The sequence below is a fragment of the Mus caroli genome, chromosome 1, assembly GCF_900094665.2.
Source record: "Mus caroli chromosome 1, CAROLI_EIJ_v1.1, whole genome shotgun sequence".
NCBI lineage: Eukaryota > Metazoa > Chordata > Mammalia > Rodentia > Muridae > Mus > Mus caroli.
Genome location: NC_034570.1, coordinates 65,570,063 through 65,584,306, shown reverse-complemented (window position 1 = coordinate 65,584,306; position 14,244 = coordinate 65,570,063). Strand labels below are relative to the sequence as shown.

General features: G+C 42.4%; 1 long non-coding RNA gene across 1 annotated transcript in view; it reads left to right on the top strand.

Moving 5' to 3' along the window:
- LOC110301510 overlaps window positions 1-13,869 on the top strand; it is a 47,565-nt gene extending 33,696 nt beyond the window's left edge. The window contains exons 2-3 of the long non-coding RNA XR_002378722.1: window positions 9,076-9,354; window positions 13,228-13,869. This is a non-coding gene — a long non-coding RNA (uncharacterized LOC110301510). The remainder of the gene's footprint in view (window positions 1-9,075; window positions 9,355-13,227) is intronic.
- Window positions 13,870-14,244: the final 375 nt, after the last annotated feature.

The following is a 14,244-nucleotide window of genomic DNA, read 5'->3' as shown; positions in this document are numbered from 1 at the left end:
TCTCTCTCTCTCTCTCTCTCTCTCTCTCTCTCTCTTTCTTTCTTTCTCTCTTTCATAGTTTCAATTATCGTTTGGTCTTGAGTTCTCTTGTGACTGGTAAGCTGTAACGTTTGCTTTATAATCACTACATTATTTAATTAAAAACACATTTTTCTTACATACATTGTAAGATCCATACCTAGACTCTTCATATATAATTTTGCTTCTCACTAATATTGTGTTTTTCTGCTTATGTTAGTGTTTATGCTCACCATTTTTCTTTCTATGTAAAAGAGAGATCATTTAGAAATATAAAAGTTCACAAACCTGGGTTATGAATGCAATGAGCAGAGTTACTGTAATTCTGCCTTTTACCTTCTCAGTGTCTTCTGAGAGCTTCTCGTAGACTTGACAAGGCCACTCTTCACATTAGGAGAAAATGATGAAATCTAAAAGCACAGGAGGTGGTCCAGAGATTCGAAAGCCCAGGAGACCCACAGAGTCAGCTGACTTGCCCCACACTGCCAAGGACAGACTCACTTTTCTTCAGCCCTCTTCTCTGGGCTCATCTGAGTAAGTTCTCTGGGGATCTTTTATGTGATTCCATTGCTAAGAGGAGGAAGAATTTTTGGCTTAGAAACCACACGAATGGGCCAACTCACTGCCTGCGAGGTAGTGCTCATTATACAAAACTCTAAAATGTTCTTTTCGCCTAGATCATCTGGGCTAAGTAATTTCAGATGGAACTGAGCACGGCCATTAGAGTTATAGTCAGGCTGAAGAATGCAAACAAATCACTTATCAGAATATTGTTTGTAAGAAGGATCAGGTGGCACCCAACAGCTCACCAATTTCACTCTGTACCCTGTGGATCTTGTGGGCTTAGCCAGTCTCTTCATGAGGAATGTTGGTTTCTTAGTACAGACTTGGCATTTTTTTATTTGTAGAAAAACATATGGCTATTTTAGATGATTGTGCTTGGTGCTGGTAATATTGTCATCTACTTCTCTTGCTTCACATTCCAAAAGTATTGCCATATATGTGTCTCAAAGGAAGCTTAGCAAATCACAAGTGAATATTATATAGAGAATATTTCATCTCTAACACACCACACACACACACACACACACACACACACTTCTTGGGTAAAGTACAAAATATTTTTTGTCATTAAGGATTCATTTGTTCATTGTTGTTTCTTGATTGTTAGAGGAAGTCCTGTTAGTGTGTTTTAATAGAGGTTAGCATCTTGAGCTCAACACAAGATGGAGAAGGGCAGTGAATGGGTCCAGCGAGGCAATAGTAGGTTCCTGACTCGCAGATAAAAGTCCTTCTGTGCTGAAATGTATGTTTCTTGAACTTCAAAATGCATACTTGTGACCCGAGAATCTACTGACTTTGGGGTTATATTTTAGGAAGATGGGATGAGACCTGAGATGATGAATTACTGTCAGGCTCTAGGTGATGCTGAGGAATGGAACTGGTTTGGAATAGCAAAGTTACAGTTCCTTTCTTTGGTCTCAAGACTTGTCAGGGATGAGCGTCTAGGTTGTATTGTGTATGGCAGCATTTCTTGCATACCTAGAGGAGAGGTGCCTTGCTCTCTTCCTTTCTTCCCCAAGCAAGAACAGCACAGAAACAGCAGCAATTGCCAGAAATGGGTCGGCAGTATTCTAAAGGAGTAAATGGCAGCTGGCAGTTGGCCTAAGTGGCCCATGGACAGATTAGAGATTGATGGCCTGAACTTGACCAACTGGCTCAGGAAAGTACATAAACTACCACCACCTTGGAGGATTCCTAGGGAAAGAGGCTGAGGCCCAGCTTGTTTGATAAATGGAGTCTTGAGTTGCCATAAATAATAGAAAAAAATGACCTTTCTTATTTATGTTTACAGGCTGGGGAAACCTGGACTTATGGGGAATGAGTCAGGCTCTGTGTGTATGTGTGTTGGAAGTTGCTGTGTTGACTGGCATTTGCAATTAGCTGGTTATTATTGACCATCCTGAATGCAGTAGGATCTCTCCAGTAGTAGCAACCAATGGTCTTATGAATCGACACAGCACAAAAATGTCTTCGTCTGTGCATTGGCTGCTGACTTCATTCTTGCTTCCTGGCATTCCTGGAAATGGCCTTAAAGCAGAAGAATGTTGAGGGATGAATCATCTTCTTGTCTCCTGCAGAGGAAAGCCAACATTTACCTTCCCTTCCTACCTAATTGTGTTCTTGAATCTACAAGGCAGAATGTTGACAGGTTGACTTGAGACCAATGAATCAACAGGGAAATTACTGAATGAACGAATCTATAAAGTGAAATAGAGGTTTTTTCAGCACCATCCAGGCAGCAGATGGATGGAATTCAAGAAGGGACAGTGCTGAGACCTGACTGCACATTTTTCTTTTCTGAGTATTAATGATGGAGAGTAGCTTAATCTGTGAGCTAGCTCTCTCTCTCTCTCTCTCTCTCTCTCTCTCTCTCTCTCTCTCTCTCTCCAAGAACCACATAAAGAAAAAAATATCTTGGGCCGAGGCAATGGCTCTGCTAGTAAAGTACTTAATTTGCAGAGGACCAAAGTTAATCCTGAGCAACTCACGTAGACAAAGTTGAGTGCGGTGGTGGTGGGTGATTCTAGTGTTGGGGAGACAGAGACAGGTAGATCCTGGGCTTCACCAGCCAGTCGGCTTAGTCTACTTGGTGAATTATGGATCATGTGAGAAACTTTGCCTCAAAACCAACTAACCAACCAATCAACCAACCAACCAACCAACCAACTAACCAACCAACCAAATAGACAAACAAGCAACCAACCAACCAACCAAACAATCCTCCCTCCTCCCAAGGTGAATAACACCCAAGGAATAACAGCCAAGGTACACCCACATTCATAGGTACATGGCATGCACACTAAAAAAAAGAAAAGATTCCTTGATAAATGTCAGCTGGGAAGAGTATTTGGAATAGACTGATGTAGGTGCCAAGTCTCTAGATAGGGAGGGTAGCCCAGCGGGAGATAAGGTATTGGTTAGCTGGAGTATGGACAAGAGATTCTCTATTAAAGACAAATGCAAATGGGATTGTTACTGCTCCCACACCCCCATACAGATGCCTATGTAGTATTTGCTGTGTGCTAGCTACTGATCTATGGGCCTTCAGTGAGGAAACTTTGTGTCAGGATTATGGACATACCCTTTCCAGAGCTTTAAAGGTCCAAGGTACAGTAGCTTAGTAGCTCTATCCCTTCCCTCAGCATAAAAACGCAGTAAATTTTTATTTACGGAATAGACAGGGGATGAGGAGATACGTTGTTACTTATTTTTACTTCTTATTTCTTCTGGTAATCTACAACTTTATCAAGTATAGGTATTGATTGCTGGCTGGCTGAATGAATTTAGAGGTGGGTCTTGCTGTATTTCCTAAGAAGGCCTTGAACTTCTGGGCTCAAATGTCTCTCTAATCTCAGTCTCTTGAGTCGCTGGGACTAGAGGCATGTGCCATTGAATTAAATAAATCTAGCTCAGATTAAATCAAGGGGAAAAGAGTTTCTGAAGTCGACACTAAGTAAAAGGTGGTTTTGAAGAAGAGAGAAAGGAGGGTCTGGAGAGAGCTCAGTGGTTAAGAGCACTGGTTGATGTTCCAGAGGTCCTGAATTCAATTCTCACCACCCACATGACAGCTATAACCATCTATAACGGGATCCAGTGCCGCCTTCTGCTGTGTGGATGTGCATGCAGACAAAGCACCCACATACACAAAATACATACATAAATAAATTTCTTTCCTTTTAAGGAAAGAGAAGTTTTAATTTCTTTTGTGAAGTTTGGTGACATTTTTCACCTTTAAAAATGTGTGTGTGTGTGTGTGTGTGTGTGTGTGTGTGTGTGCCTACACATGTGCATGTATATGAGTGCGTGGGCATGCACATGTGTGTGCATGTGTGTGGGAGCATGTGTGTGTATGTGTCAGTGTGTGTGTGTGTGTGTGTGTGTGTGTGTNTGTGTCAGTGTGTGTGTGTGTGTGTGTGTGTGTGTGTATGTGTCAGTGTGTGTGTGTGTGTGTGTGTGTGTGTGTGTGTAGGACAGACATCAGTGTTGGGAGCCTTTCCTCAATTCACTTTTGGTTCTTGAGACAGAGCCTTCCACTGAGCCCGAAGGGTATCGGTTTGGCTAGGCTGGCTGACAAATGAATGTCCAGGCTCTGCCCGACTCTCTGCTCTCAGTGCTGGAGTTAGAGATGTGAACCACCACACCTGGCTTTTTCACGTGTGTGCTGGGCTCCAACCCGGGTCTTCACATTGCACAGCAGGTACTTTATCAACATGCCCATGTGGCAAGGACTTTTGAATTTTACACTGATCTCTGTGGTGTGGTCCAACACGAATTCCCTTGGTTTTACAGTTGCCCCACCCCCTCCACCTGCCCAAGCTAGTTCATTAAAGCACAAACGAAATCTAGAAATGTGCGTGGATCAACCGAACTCTTGACCCAATATTTATTGAAAATGAATCAATTTTTCCTTTGCCAGATGCTGGTCAACCTGTCTCACCAGGAGCTACTCACTGTAAACAGGCCATGTCAGAAGCCATCGTCAACACTACTCTATTCACATTTCCTTTGCTGATCCTTGGTCTCAGCCCACTGGAGATATTGCCTTTAGTCTTGGGGACACCCCAGTCATGTGCTGTCACAGGAATGGTGGAGAGGCAGAGAGAACTAAGAGAGAATACAAAAAGAGAAATAACCAATCCCAAGTTGTGACCAAGTGTCTACTCATATGGTTCAATGCTTTGAGCTTAGGGGACATAAGGAAGGTACACATTGGCTTTCCTTTTGTGTTATTTTAGAAAAAGCAAACAAACTCATCTCAGTGGCACTGAGAGTTCTATTGTGTGGAAGGCAGAGGGGAAACCGTGTAAAGACTATTGGGTGGGGCTTAGGATTTTGCTTATATCCGCCTACATCTGACCCACATATTTAGTAACATTTCTGAGTCAGAAGGTTAGGAAAGTTTTCATGCACTTAATTTTTATCTGCGTTTGGCTAAGTTTGTGAGTTGCCATGAGGAAATAAACAAACAAATGTAGCCCTCTCTCTTTTCCACCCCCAGACACCACTCCCTGCAGGACCAGCAAGCCAGGCCAATGACAGTGCCCCCTTTTCCTTGACTTCCTCCTTCTCTGCTGCCCACTCTGCTTGGCAGTCATGCTGACCGGGACCTCAGTGCTGTGTCATCATGGAAAAGAAGCCTGAGAGATGACTCTGTGAGCACTGGACTCTTGTGCTTGGAACCCTGACTGCTTGTCCTGGGTCCCTGCCTGCAGGCTCAGGAGTCTGAGACCAACCCAGCCATGGATCTGTTGGGAACTAAGGAGTATTGAAACGCAGGTTGACCACTGATGAGCTGGTGAACGCCTCTGACGTTGTGCTTCTATTATGGTAACTGGGTTTCTGTTTTGTCCTGTGACCCAGGTGGGTGATTGTCTCGTCCCTTGTACTTCTGTCCCTGCCCCAAATTTTACCTTGACTGCTTTGCTTAATGAAAATGTCCATGGTCCTTGGAGAGGCAATCTGAAGACCCTAACTATATTACAGACGTCACTACTGAATATATCATCCATGGTTCATATCACCTAGTAAAGATATAGCCACTGAGTCTCACTTCAATGAATTGGAGCCACTCCTCGGGAAAGGGCCAGGGTGTGTAACAGCCACTGTTCTTGTGTGTCATGTCTTTTCAGCCTCCCAGAGCAGCCTGCACCTTGATTCCCTCCAGCATATCTTTGAAGCTCACCCCAACATCTAAATTTTAAATAAAGAACATTGAACAAAGAAGGAACATACACTTGGGAAATACACTCTATGAAGAAGACACACATCTTCAGTGTACATAATTTGCCAGATGTCTTCCTTGCCTTTCTTGGGGGCTGGATCTATGTTCAAAAAACACTGAACCCTTTAAGCCTTTAAGCCAACCCCACATTCATAAGTAAAATCAAAAGGAACTAGTTTTTTTGTTTAGCAATGGTCTGCCTTTAGTATGGCACTTTTGTGACTTTTCCCTCCACAAATCATGCCAGGTTCTGTCTTATTTTCTCCTATTTTCTTTCTACAAGAATAGCTCCAACCAGATGGTCTCAAAAATGTACTCTCTCAGAGCGTGGTATGGTGACTCCAATATTTATTTCCTGGGTTAGCACATCTCGAAGTAGAAGATTTATTCTGCTAGCCAAATGCTATAGTAGCCGTGACATAAGTTTTGTCAATATCCATGTGGCATACTGCCGTGACTCCTGTGTTATAATGTGGTTCAGAATCAGCACCTACAGACTGCAAGTGGGTGATCTGCCCGGCTCCGTGGACTGGTGTTTGTGCTGAAGTTGTTCAGTTTATTATTTAATACAAATCACACAGAATTCTCTTGGGAAAGTATTGTTGCCAGAGACGCTTGGCTAACGCTGCCTTATAAGTCATCATTTTGCAGATTCAGAATGAGCAGTGCCTCATTATTGACTCTAAGAAGATGAAGGAGGATTAATTTAACTTTATAGAGCCCTCTGTTTCTCAAACCTGGTGAGTGGTAGAATCCTCCCCTTACCTGTTCACATCCTGAAGAAGTAGCTTTTAGTAGCACGTTCATAAGGAAAGGATGGTTTAGTTTAATGTCTCCAGCCTAACCATGGAGAAGCTATCAGTCTTGGTTTACAGATGACAAGGCAGACCCATCATACTGTCCCTGACCTAAGCCTTGATGTTTCTGCGGCTCTGGCTGACACTGTGGCTGGCCTGTGGGAGACTCTAAAGCAGAAAACAAGGCCAAGCCATCCTTTGATTGACAGCTGACACAAATGATCTGATAAAAATACCATCTTAAGGAACTTCATTTGGTCTAATTTCCCCTTTGCCATAGACCCAAGCTCCATCTTTTGCTTATTTTCTCACAATTAGAGAGAGGGCAGCTGATTTTCAAGGTTCTAATATCACTTTGTTTAAAAGGCTTTTTTTTAAAAAAAATGATTTATTTATTATTATGCATAAGTACATTGCAGTTGACTTCAGAAGCACCAGAAGTGGGCATCAGATCTCATTACAGATGGTTGCGAGCCACCATGTGGTTGCTGGATCTGAACTCAGAACCTTCAGAAGAGCAGTCGGTGCTCTTACCTGCTGAGCCATCTCACCAGCCTGACTTAGTTTTTTTTAATATCCATTTCCAACCTTCCACTAGAAAGCGTGTCCACATCACTGAATAAACATATCCTATCTGGGGCAGGACAGTCTAGGGATGAATATTTAATAAAAAGAATGAGACAAACTCAGAGAAAACACAAATTTACAATTTCTAAATATTTCGTATCTTGCAATGTTTCCTTCCTTTCTGTTTGGCCATCCTTACCACCTAATTCCAGGTTCTCCATCATGTCCCATCAAAGTCATGCAAACATTGTGTTAGAGCTGTAAAGACAACCAACTCACTTCTGTTGTGAAGGGCTCTAGTAGATGAAATAAATGGAGCTTAATATTTTATGCCATCATGTGAAGGAGAAACTCAAACAAGAAGGAACAGAAACTTGTTTTAGATTTGGGTCTTCTCCACGACTAGGTAGTTCTCCAAGTGCTTAAATGGCTAAAGTTTGTTTTTTCATCTATACGTTGGCATGGTGAGCCCCCATTGAGTTTGTATGGTAAAAAATACACCAGAAAGTCTACAAGAGCGTGTGAGTGAACTACTGTGCTGTGAAATGTCTGGTGGCAGTGGGGGTTGGGGGGAGCGTTCTTTTCTCTTTTAGGTGTGTAATTGCTCTTCACAGCACAGGAACATGGTGGATTTTTCCTTATCTTTCTATTTGGAAATAATAAAAATCCATGTAGTTTCAAAATTGGCTTGTTTAAAAACATATTGGATGATCGGGGCCTCTGATTTGCCTAGAGTGGCTTGGGTTAGGAAACTGCATTGTTTGTTGAAGTGAAGTCAGAGCTGAAGAGCCGGAAGGGGCAGAGGAATGGGGCAACCAGGCTTGGGGCTGGGCTGGACCTAGGGTCCATAGTCCTGCAAGGCTTGAGCAGTTCTCTACATGTGGATTTTAGAAGTTTTGATTCTATTTGGACTGTTTTGCAGGAAAAACTTCTTTTCCATTAGGTAGATGAAAGCCCCAGTCTATTTAACACAGAAAGCTCAAGGGCCAACTTATGGGTAAATATTTTATTTGAAGTCATTGTCTATTGGTGTACTTGGCACAAACTCATCCTCTCAGTGTGTTTTTTAACCCAGACATGCTGGGTCCACTTGAGGTAGCATACACAGTGTGTACCTGTGTATAATGGTATCACCTACAGTGTGAAGCACTTGCTATGGGCCAGAGCTAGAGGATGGCACAGAATCTTGACTCCATTGAGCATCCACGTGCAGAGTGGGCCCAGGATCCTCTTGGTTTTTGCGCTCCATTAGGCCAGGCATCTGAATATTTCGGCTGTAGAAAGCAGATCTCCTATTTTCTGTACTGTCCACTTCCAAGTCATTAATGCACATCAGAGCTGCCCTTCACCTGCTCAGAAATCCCAAGGTGTGACAAAGCCTTTGGTGATTCTGTGGGAGGCAACCACACAGTGAGGAGGGCATGAGGTTGCTTTCTGGAAATCAAGGAATTTGCTATGAAAAGTCCTGACAATGTTTGCTTAGCTTGATTTTTTTCCCCCCAGAGAAAGAGCCAAAAAATATTAGAATACCAAGAAGTGGCCAGGTTTTCAGACAGACTCATGATTTGCATTTTCTTGGAACTGTGTGTAGAGAGATGTTTCAGTGGTTAAGAGCATACTGATCCTGCAAGACCTGAGTCTAGCTCCCACCACTGATGCTGTGTGGCTCACAAGCACCTGTAACTCTAGCTCCAGGGGGGACCTGACACCTCTGGCTGGCATCTGTACTCCTGTGCATATACTCTCCCTCCATATACATAATCAAACAAAAATAATTTGGGAAAGCTTTTCATGCAACTAATAAAGAAATAACTTATGGGGGGGTGCTTTCTAAGTGAACAGATTGTTTTCATCGTTGTCTTTTGTGTATCTTTCTACAACCATCATTGCTTCTGTGTTTTCATCAAGGTACCGGGGAAGCTAACAGCCAAACATTGAACCACTGTGTGATTCATCCAGCCCATATGGAGACTTTGCCAAGGACCCCTTTTCCTCAGATGAGCAGACAATTCGAGAGACAAGCATATTCTGGTATCTCTGATTCAGAATCTATGTTTCTGGATGCAGCTAGAGGCACAGTGCTAAACTTCTCTGCACCTTGGTATTCTAAGATGATGTCACCCTTCTGTGGATGGATGGATTAACTACCATGATACCTACTCAGAGTTTAAGAGCATCCTGTAAAAGGTATCAAGCTGAATTTCTTCAACTTTGGGGGTGAGAGTGGAGAGAGGAGGGAGAGGAGGTTGTACTCTTCTGGAGCCAAGTCTTATTGGAGAAGGAAGATGAGGACTTTTAGGGAGCAGGGACAGGGAATCTTTTCTGAGGCAGTGTCCTAGCATTTGCAGAGTCTCAGCACCTAAAATGACAGCTCTGTGTTGTTTCAGGAGATCCCAGAAGGACATCGGTGAAGAATGTGCCTGCTACTGTTGTGTGTGGGCATCAGAGTTTTAGTGATGACATGGGGAACAGGAGGAAGAGATCTTTTCCCAGTTTTTTACACTGTCCTGGAGGCTCATGCTGCTTGGGATGGCTGAGGTAACAACGCAGGGAGAAGTAGGGAAGAGTGGTGGGGGAAGGCTTTCTGGAGCTTCATTTTCTTCCAACTGGCAAGTGTAGAGTGAGCCGCCTGAGTGTTGAATTAGAAGACAAAGGAATCTGATGGTTGTTTTGTTTCCAAAATGCCAAAGGGGATGTTCCATGGATGTTTGCCTTGTATGCCTCAAATATTCTTGGGCTCACTTTAGAGAGTTGAGCATAGGGTATGCGTATTAGCTAGCCTTCTAGGTTACCAGGACCATTTGTTAACTAGCCATCTTCCTTTCGCCGCAAGCTCGCCTCTGTTTGAAGACACTGCCAACTCCCAGTGCCATCCCTGAGCCTTGACCCTGCCTGTGGTGTCCTATCTTTTCCTTAAGGTTAGTCCTTACCTCTAGCTGCAGATTAGAACCTGGGAGGGCTCTAAAGTCACCGTACCTGGGCCCATCTCCCAGTCTAGCAAACAGATTCTCAAGAGGTAGAATCTGAACAAGGGAGATTTGGAAATTTCCCTCTTATTTTAATAGCCATTGAGAACTGTTGGTCTGGGCTACCCAGAAAGACTATAGTTGTACTGTAATTCAGAACTGGAGGTTCTGCTGGGATGGTTAGAGACCCACTAAGCTAAGAGACAGCCCTGATATTAACATTCTAAGGACAAGTTGTTAAGCAGGCATAGGTACTTGACCGGAAAGAAAAAATGGCCAGCCAAAAAGCGAGATTACAAGAGTAGCCCCCATTTGACAAAAGGGAAGGAAAGGGGTTTGCAGTCTTCTGGAACATGTACTGCTAGAGATGGTGTCTAAAAGTCGAGATTGTTATGAATGATTTAGCCCTTCAGGGAGATTCTTTGCCGTGCAATCAATTTTTCTTATCCTCTCTCTGCATAGTCAGACAGAAATGGTCAAACCCCAGGAGTGGAACTGACATTACAAACAGAAGCAAAGAGAAAGTTCTGATCTTCACTATTGTGTTGCTGATAAAACCAAAAACTGATTGAGATGCCCCTTGGGAAGATGGAAGCAAACGTAGGTCCTGTTGCTGTAGAGTGTTATAATAATTTCCTTTGTACGTTCTGCTCATGAGATACGTAATCTACATTTAATGAGCGTTCAGCAAGGGACCAGAAGCTTGGGTTTTTTACAGCTGCTTCTGGATAAAGATTTAGAGTCCATATTGCAAACTCACAGTTTATTTTTCCTTGGGAAGTTTTGGTCTTGTGGCAGAAAAACATGGCAAGCTCAAGAGTGTTTCTGCTCTTGGTATGAATGACCTTAGTCCAGCTTTGTCCCAATAGGGCTACAGCCTGTATTTGTTGTCTCAGCTTAATTATCAGTAACCTACATACTCATCTTAAAGTGTGTTCTGGGTCATCCTCATCATCCTAGAGTGGACCTGTGGTCCTGGAAGGCGAGATCTGTGTTCTAGTGTGATCTCTTCCATCAATTAACTCCATACTCAGAAAATGACTTATGCTTAGCACTTAGTGTTCTTTTCAGTGACATAAAGGAGATAAAATTCAGGGACCCAAGGTCTTGTCTCTTGGCCAGAAAACACTAGCACCTGCAGATTTTTGTATGACTTCTGTACATATGCCAGCATATGTGTCTTTGTGCATTGTTTTTCCTGGAGACAGTTGTGATATCTGTCATATTTTCAGAATGCCATGATTACAGAATGGCAAAGACTCACAATGGATAAAATCTTCAGAATCCTTTACCTCTGTAGATAGGATGCTTTTTAAAAACAGAACTTGGAAGTCAGTTAAACTATCGCATGAGGATATTACCCCAGTGACAACTGATTTTTCCTTGTACCAAACAAGTAAAAGGAATCCTATGTTTAGAGGCCAGCAGCCCACACATCACGATTGCAGAAGAACTCTCCAGTGAGACAGACAGGAACCCGGCAGTTGGGGGTACATGGCTATCTCCTGTAGGAAGAGCATGGGGAGGCAGGAAAGAGAGCCCCTAGGAGAGGCATGGGTTTCTGTGAAGGGAGGATGACTCACAAGACAACCCTTAAAGTTTTGTGTGCTAGGTGAACAGAAAAAGAGGGTAAACAACAAATAGAGATGTAGTTGCTATATATGAAAAGAAATGGTTATGAGCAAGGGGTCTGCAGAAAGGCTTTCAGCTTTGCTATGTAACTGCTGTGTGACCTTGGATGGATGGGTTTCTTTGGCTGCAGAGCCAGAAGGAAGCTCCAGGACTTGAACTGCATGATTTGGGCCCCACTGTGCTCAGTTCAGCTCACTTCTCACGTTGACCGAGCCTGGTAAAATCATTCCATTTCTCTTTTCTCCCCTTGGAATTACCTCATTTGCCAAAGGCTTTGAAATACCGTATATTTTCTATAAAGTACATCTCATTAGGAATATTAATTTGCTGGGAGGTATAGCACAGTCCTGTAATCAGGAGTCTGAGGCAGGAGGATTATAAACTCATGGTCTACCTGGGCTGTAGAGTGAATTCAAGGCCAGTCTAGGCAAGTTAGTGAGACTCTATCTCAAAACAAAAAAGTATAAAACAGAACTGAAGATATAAAGCTATAGCTTAAGGATAGAGTGTTTGCCTAGCATGCCTGAGCCTTGCGTTTACTCTCTAGTAACACAAACCACAGCTGCAACAACAAAAGAATGGATATTTATTATCACACTAACCTAATTATGGACAAAGATACACACACACACATACATACACATATATATCATATGCATACCATACATATCACATACATACATATATATCATATACATATCAAATATATCATATATGTGTGTGTATATGTGTGTGTATATGTATGTATGTATTGTGTGTATGTGTGAATTCATGCCATGGCTTATGGATGGAGGTCACAGGACAACTTTGTGGAGTTCTCTTTTTTATTTTTTACCTGGGTTCCAAGGGTCAAACTCTTGTTACTAGGACATGTGCAGTGAGTGTTTTTCTCACTGAGCCATTTTACTGCTATTTGGAAGTTGCAAGGTAACCTGGAGATAGGGTTTTTGTTTGGTTGTTTTTGTTTTGTTTTGTTTTGTTTTGGTTTGGTTTGGTTTTGGTTTAAAGTGGTCCCTAAAACAGTCAAAGCTAGTTTAAAATATGATTTGAGTAAAAGTGTTCAGAGCATCAGACTGGCTCCCCCAAAGCCTATTGTGAAAAGGAACATTTGGTATAAATCCTAATCTCATTAAAGTATTTTATGAAGTAATTTGTGGATAATGGTAGCTATTTTCCTTTGTAGAACATAGTGCATTATAGAACACCAGTCAGTATATCTATATTCTAGTACTATATTGCAAAAGTAGTACCTTCTTGACAGGCAGCATCACACAGCAAACTAGACCAGCATCCTTTAGAGTAAGGTTTAAATACTTACTCTATCCCTTAAGGGAGATGCTAGATGCTGCACTGGGTCATGGGGAAATAGCACACTCCGGTTTAAGCTTCTGTTAGGCACACTAGCAAAATTGTTTAGAGGAGCTCATGGATGAGCCTTTGTGTGTTTTTTTTGCTTTCTTAGGAGATAAATTCATACACAGTTTTCAGCTACAGTGAGTGATGTCCACCTTGAAAGAGTCTTGGACTCTGGAGAATAATGTGCACTGGACATTCTTGATGTGGTGAAGATCGATGTGTGCTCGATCTCATGTGGGAACAACCAGAAGATACCAAAAGGAAGAGTTGCACAAACCCAAAGATCAGTGGATAATTGTACTGGATATAAACACCTTGAAAGCCACTCACGAGACAAACATCAAACAGCCAGGATTCTGGTAGAAGTCACTCCACTCAACACATCTTGCACACAGAAACCTTACTCTCCTCGGCCAAGTCTTTACAATCGTGAACTTACTTCCTTCACATTTGCTTCTGGAGGGTGGAGGGAGGTCCATAAGGTTCAGTAAAGAAAGGAAACTTACAGGAGTGAACAGACTCATAGGGGTTTAGCAAGCTCTTTAGAATTAACAACAGTCACAAGTCTCCTCCCCAAAGTTATGTATTGAGTAGTGATTGCTAAGGAGAGGCAATTGCCTAAGGAACAGAGCTGGTTGAACTCCAGAGATTCATGCATTTTCATGAATCATCAGCCATACTGGGTTGGGTTTTTGGTGGTCCAACTGCCTTTGAATCATTGAGTAGATCAATAAACTCATTGGTTTGCAAAGCTTGACTTGGGTAGAATTGTTTTGGGGTTTTGTCATCAGTACCTTATCTGAAGTGATTAGGGATTTTGTTCATGTCTCAGAATGTGACACATAACAGCATAATGTAACAAGAGAAATAAAATTGCAAGTTTGTTTATTATAGTTCTATCATCCCTCAGGTCACTGTTAGTCAAGAGTGCAGAATGGGAAGGGGAAATGGGCAAACACAGAGAAAACAAGGAAAAGAATTCAGGAAAAGAATTTTGTATAAGATAACTCTCAATTCTGTTTAAGGTCAACAGCTCTTAGTCTTTGTTCAAAGAACAATAGAAGGGAAATTTTAAAAATGTTAATACCCACTCCGGGAGATTCCAACAGAGATTCTGGTGAGA